We start from the raw sequence: 7,187 nt of genomic DNA on the forward strand, positions 1-7,187 counted from the left end.
TAGACAAGGAATAGTGTTTGAGATACAGCACGCCTATCTTTCAGGACACCCAACAAACTATTGAAACCGACTGCTCATAATTAGGAGAGAAAAACGAAAAACGAAGCTAACCCTATATATCTGAGCAAAATACAACGTTTCAATAGACCCTCATTTGATCATATCCAACGGATAGTTTTAAGGGTGATCTTACTGACCCCAGAAACTCGACAGACAGAACGTAGTGTCTTGACAAAGGTGGCCCAAAATCACATGTACCACCGAAACGCGTCGACGCATTTCAAAGTATAATTCTTCAACTCGGACACCTGTGTTGACACATTAACAGACTGTGCATAACACATGGGGGTTAGATAGAGTTTGAATATACACCCAGTATTGCACAATTGGATGTCTCACTGTTGTCTGTCCCCCCTACTTGTTTCAATTTTGCTGGTCAATCTTGAACCCCATGTACTTTGACTATTTTTTCTTACTTTTTTAACTGGTTTTACTTGTGTAAAGTGGTGCTATTGTCCACTTGTTATTTTAAATATATTGTGTAAATTTAATAAATTGTAAAACATTTTTTGAAAAATTGTCTTGATTTTATGTATTGTGCTATTTGCTTTGAGTTTTAAATTGTTTAATTGTACATTCTATTCAAGGGAACACTTTCTGTCTACTGGCTAAAAAAAAAGGGAACGCTAATCTTGGAAAACCTCCTCATCAATAGCCATTAATTCGTGAATCTCCTGTTGGAGCATCTGAATCTTGGCGGAAACTGGGGCAGGGACGCACATGGTCGTTACTCTGGAAGCACAATAGGAGCAACAAGCCGGACCACATTGTATTAGGACGCAACAGGTGAAAATGACACTGGCCGCTTCACCCTATATTAACAACACTTTCCATCCCCAAGTTGTCAGAAGCCCCCAGAACCAGCCGGACAGTGACCAGGATCCATTTTCGGTATGCATTTCGGCCGCTATGCGATGCAGCTTCTGAATGGCCAAATGAACAGTGGGGGCGGAGTCTGGAATATATACACAGCAGGAGCTGCCAATCACTCGGCATGCCCCGCCTCGATCGGCCAAGATAACGTCCAAAACCATACGGTTTTGGAGCGAAACGAGCCTGGTCGCCTGAAGCTCTACCGTAATATTGGTCATGATATCATATCAGTAGTGATATTAATGACATTTTCTACTATTCTGGACAACCTTCTTATTTCTCTGCAATTAAATATAGGTCCCCAGAATGGGACCAAACCTTTGCTAAAATCTGTGAACTGCTGCAAGGAGGTGTCAGTCTGATCAACTTCCGTTGCTATGAGCTGACTACGTTGCCCATTGGGTACTGCTCTTGCTGAGTGTAGCTGGTGTGTTCTATGATAGTCGGACGGTGCTATGTATACAGGCGGGTACAGGAAGGACAGATAGCAATGCCCAGCCCAACCTCGGGGTAACCATGTGTAAGCATTTTCCCCGCATACAAAATACAAATTGGGTGGTGTCAATAATGGCGGGCTACTAAATATCTTCATGCGATAAGTGTAATTGCAGATACTGTCACCAACCTGTACATGCCCCATCCCCTGTACACAGAAATCGGAGGACGTATTTAAAATAGGAATGGGTACAATGCGTTAGCTGGTAACATTTCTAACAACAAAATGCTGGAAGTATTGGGAATCATTAAAATGGACAAAATCATAAAGTTCATCCTGCAACCAGGTACTATTCTCAACCTCAGTGTAAATATTCATAGAGGCTTCTGGATCTAACGATCCCTGTCCCTCATTACCTTCTGGGTCAAATCCCTGGTGCTTTTCAATATATGCTAGGACCATATTATAATCTTTCTCGTGTACTGTTTGGGATTTTCTACATAATGATTGTACATAACGGAAAACATTTTAAACCAGGCATCACAACTTCCTAAATAGGACAGGGGTAGCGAGAGGAACAGATCATGTTTGTGCATAACAGAAGGCAGAAGCCCACAAACCCAGCAGTCAGTAATGTTGGTAGCACTGTGCGTCTGATGGAGCATTTCTACAAATACATTTTTCGATAGGTCTGGCGATGTCGTTCTTTGTGGGGTGCTAAGGTGAACATAAAATGCTCAGGCGGTGCAACAGTAGATGGTAAAAGAGTTTGCAAAGGGTATTTATGCTCTAAATATACGAATAAGCCCATAAAAATAGCTATTATGACAGTTATAACCAACACAAAGGCTACCTTGACCCTCGTGGTCCAAGTTGAAAACATTGGTTCATAGAACGGCACGTATCGAGGTGCAATGGGATGGATGGATGGATGGATATTTGTAGAGCGCTAACATTCGCTCCGAAGGGAGCATCTTGGCGCTGTGATCTCCTGAGACCCGATCAGAGGAAGGAGGGTGGAGGGATTAGATGGCTGCTTTAGTCCAGTCGTCAGAGAGATTAAAAATCCACGTTTTAAGGTGCTTCCTAAAGGGTTTCTCCTGCGTCTGAAGTCTAAGATGCCTTGGCATACTGTTCCATGCTCTAATGGCCAGGGTACTAAGAGTTTTTCCGCCTTTGGACTTCAGGTTGAATTTGGGGGGGGTCATGAGGTTTTCTTGGGAGGATCTGAGAGTGCGACCCGGGATGTAGTGAGGGAAGCGTTTCGCCAGGTAGACTGGGCCGGATTTGTGGTAGGCTCGGAAGGCTACAACGAGAATTTTGAAGAGTATTCTCTTGTGCAATGGGAGCCAATGGAGGAATCTGAGGGCAGTGGAAATAGAGGATTTACGTGGGAGTTTTAAGACAAGACGCGCGGCAGTGTGCAAGACACTTTGTAGTTTCAGTCGGGTGGATTTCTTGGTCCCAGCCAAGAGGCCATTGCAGTAGTCCACTCGAGAGAGAATGAGGGCTACCGCAATGGTCTTTCTGGAATCGAGCGGGAGAAAGTCAAAGAACTTTCTCATGGATTTTATAATGCCAAAGCATTTACCTGCTACAGTTGTGGCATGGGAATCAAAAGAAAGATCGGAATCGAAAATGACTCCGAGGTTTCTGGCCGACGAAACTGTCTGGGGTGGGGCAGCAGAGTTGTCAGGCCACCACAGAGCGGGACAGAAGGATGCGTTCTTTCCAATGGGCAGGATCTCGGTTTTGCTGGAGTTACAGCGAAGATGGTTGGTATCCATCCATTGAAATACCGCTGTGAGGCAGCATTTAAGGTTTAGTTCAGCCGAGTTGGAATTGTCGTCGAGAGGGATGACAAGCTGGGTATCGTCGGCATAAGACGTGACAATTATGCCGAACGATTCTATGAGTGAGAGCAGGGGGATGAGGTATATGTTGAATAGAAGGGGACTTAGAATGGATCCCTGGGGTACTCCACACGAGATCTTTTTTTCTTTGGATTGAAAAGGGCCCAGTGAGATGGATTGAGACCTATCACTGAGGAAGGAGCTGATCCAGGCTAGGGCTGAGTTGGTGATGCCGATGTTCATAAGTCTGTTGAGCAGTATTGAGTGGGAAATAGTGTCGAATGCCGCCGTGAGGTCAAGAAGGATCAGGATGGCCTTCTTCCTCTGATCTTGAAGGTTTTTAATAGTGTCGGTCAGTTCGATCAGGGCGGTCTCGGTGGAATGTCTGGACCGAAAACCGGATTGCTGGGGGTGAAGTAGGTTGTGGGCATCGAGGAAGGCCTTGAGCTCTTTGTGGACTAATTGTTCCGTGATTTTGCCCAGTGCAGGTAGCAGGGTGATGGGACGGAGGTTAGTTAGATCAGAGGGGGGTTTGTTTGCCTTTTTCATCAGAGGTTTAACCACACCTCTTTTCCAGGCGAGCGGGACAGAGCCAGATTTGAGGGAGAGGTTAATTATTTCGTTAATGATGGGGTTTATTTCATCAATGATGGTGTGAAGGATCTTGGGGGGACAAGGGTCAGAGGGAGAGCCTGATTTGCATGAGAGGATCGCTTCTCTGGTTTGAATTAGGGTTACCGGAGAGAGATGAGTGAGGCAGTTTGTAGTCGGGCGAGATTTGTCAAGCTCCGAAAAGAGGATCACCGGAGGGGAGGGGGGGAAGTTGATGTGGATAGAACTAATTTTTTCCTCAAAGTAGTCGGAGATCTTGTCGCACAGCTCTTGGGACGGGGGGATCTCTGGTTGGAGGGCTTTTGGTTTAGTAAAAGACTTTACTATGGAGAAGAGGGTTTGTTGTTTTTGACTGGCGTCATTAATGGCGTTTACATAGTAGGTTCTCTTTGCTGATTTTATAGATGAGAGATAATTTTTTCTCTGGAGAATATAGTTGCTACGGTCATCGTTGTCGTATGATCTACGCCATTTGCGTTCTGCTTTCCTGCAGAGGAGGTGAGCGGCGGTAAGGTCAGGTGTGTACCAAGGGGCTTTGGTTTTCGGTTTTTTTAGGGTGTAGTCTTTTTTGTTAGGTGGACATCGTTCAGAGATTTCTTGAGAAAGCCAGTTGTTAAAGGAGACTGCATCATTATCGATGTTGCCAGAGGAAGGGGGGGCGTTAGAAGGTGAGAGGGGATGAGAGATAAGACTTGCCTGCACAGTTTTCCAATTTATGGAGTGGGTGTGCTGGCGAATTGGTTTTTTACAGTTGGAAGGGAGAACATTGAGAATGTGGAAAGGGATCAGGCTGTGATCCGACCATATTTGGGGAATGGGAGGTGAGGTGGAGATAGCTGGGAAATTAGAACAGACACCGTCCAGGGTATGCCCAAGGGAATGTGTGGGCAGCTTGACGCTTTGTTGCAGGTCAAAGATATTCAATGTCTGCAACAGGTTACTGGTGGAGGGGTCAACCGGTATTTCTAGATGCAGGTTAAAGTCGCCCAGGAGGGTGAAATGAGGGTACCGGAGTAGGAAGTGTCCAAATGCGTCATTGAGGGAGCCTAGGAATTTCGCCGCATTTCCAGGGGGGCGGTAAATCAGACCACCTGAAAAAGAGAGGGTTTGGCTAAGTTTGATGGAGAAACCTAGTCCCTCGGCCTCAGTGAGGGGGTCGAGGCAGAAGGTGTGGCAGCTGAAGGAGTTCCTCAGAATGACAGCGACACCTCCTCCTCTACCTTTCAGTCTATCCTGTCTGTGGAAGGAGTACCCTGGGGGGAGGGCGATGGCTATGTCCGGGTTACTGTCTTCAGTAAGCCAGGTCTCTGTGATCATAAGGCAGTCCAAGTTGTGGTCGATAATGAGGTCGTGGATGTCCTGACTGTGTTTACACATGGACCTGGCGTTAATCAGTCCTCCAGTGAAACAAGGTTGCTTAAGAGGAGTTGGCTGCTTGGTAGCGAAGTTAAGAATCCAACGACAATTATTACAACTGGTAGGACCGAATACATTGGAGAGATCAAGTTTGCAGGGGCAATCAGATCTGCCTTGGAGTTTGCGCAGGTCGTTGGTTGCATACCTGGTGTTTGGAGGATGTTGGGCAGGGGGTCCTGCGCCTGGCGCGGTCTTGGCGCGGACGGGCGCAGACGGGCTTGCCTTAGGCGCGCCTTCGGCGCGCAAACGGCGCTCCCGCTGCGCTCGTCCGCTGCGCTTCCTGTGCATGCACATATCTGGTTGCGGGGGGCGTGGCCTCAAGGGGGCGTGGTCCGCGAGCACGCCAGAGGGAATGGCGGCCGCTCGAGTAAACAAACAAACGCTACAGCGTTCAAGTCGGCTGTGCGTTAGGCTGGGCGGTAAGCTCTGTGTTCTCAGTGCTCATTAAAACATAGCGGATTAAAGTGACACAAATACAATTTTTAAAAGATAAGTAACCAGAAATCGTACCGCCACCTCCCGGCTTCCGCCTCAGGGGTGGGTTAGGAAATCGACGAGTGCGCTAGTGTTCAGCGTTTATGTAGGCAATGCGGGGGGCGTGGCCTCAAGGGGGCGTGGTCCGCGAGCACGCCAGAGGGAATGGCGGCCGCTCGAGTAAACAAACAAACGCTACAGCGTTCAAGTCGGCTGTGCGTTAGGCTGGGCGGTAAGCTCTGTGTTCTCAGTGCTCATTAAAACATAGCGGATTAAAGTGACACAAATACAATTTTTAAAAGATAAGTAACCAGAAATCGTACCGCCACCTCCCGGCTTCCGCCTCAGGGGTGGGTTAGGAAATCGACGAGTGCGCTAGTGTTCAGCGTTTATGTAGGCAATGCGGGGGCGTGGCCTCAAGGGGGCGTGGTCCGCGAGCACGCCAGAGGGAATGGCGACCGCTCGAGTAAACAAACAAACGCTACAGCGTTCAAGTCGGCTGTGCGTTAGGCTGGGCGGCAAGCTCTGTGTTCTCAGTGCTCATCAAAACATAGCGGACCAAAGTGACACAAATACAATTTTTAAAAGATAAGTAACCAGAAATCGTACCGCCACCTCCCGGCTTCCGCCTCAGGGGTGGGTTAGGAAAATGGGAAGTTCTTCTTCAAGTACAATACGACCAAAAGGGTACATTCCTAGCTAAAAGTCCAAAAAATAAACTCGGGCCTAGCAGTCCGTTCTGCCAGAGGGTTCTTCTCCCTGTGTCCGTCAGAGTCTCACAGGCAGACTCCTATCGTTCATCTCAAGAGAACAAAGATTTGTGGTCAGAATGATCCCATTGTACAACCTGGCCGTTCACAGGAGTCAGTCTTTCTTTCTGAACAGAGCACAGTGATCAAAGTTCCAGCTCTCAATGGGTTCAGTCCAGTGTCTCGCTCAGTACCTCAGACCTGCAGGCTAGCAAACCCTATCTATTCAATCAAGTCTTTCCTTATCTCCTAGTGGTGGGGTCTGAGGCACCGTGATGTTTTCTCGGCCGCAGGTTGTATCGCACATGACCCGGAACTTCCTGATCAGAAAACAGTACTGTAGGTATCTCTTTCTCATTAGAACTTTCGCTTGCCGGGGTATTCAAAACATGATTTAAAACAATTGCAGATTCAGTAGAGACCGGTTCACCCGATCTCGTCACTACCTCCTCTTGCCTTTGTTCGGTCTCGCAGGCGTCGGAAAAGGGTACGAATGCAGAAGCTCTCTCGGTTTCCTGTGTCAGAATTCCCCCTGGGCGTCGCTGATCATGTGGAAGTGAAAGCGGCAGCTTTTTCAGATGGGAGACGTGGATCCAATGCTTTCTCCCATCCACTTTGACAGCCGTCCGGGTGGCGAGCAGGATCTGACGTGGCTCGGACCACCTTGGAGCCAGGCTGGTGTCGCGTTCAAACTTCTTTACCAAAACCCACTGG

This window comes from Lissotriton vulgaris, chromosome 9 (assembly GCF_964263255.1).
Source record: "Lissotriton vulgaris chromosome 9, aLisVul1.2, whole genome shotgun sequence".
Classification (NCBI taxonomy): Eukaryota; Metazoa; Chordata; class Amphibia; order Caudata; family Salamandridae; genus Lissotriton; species Lissotriton vulgaris.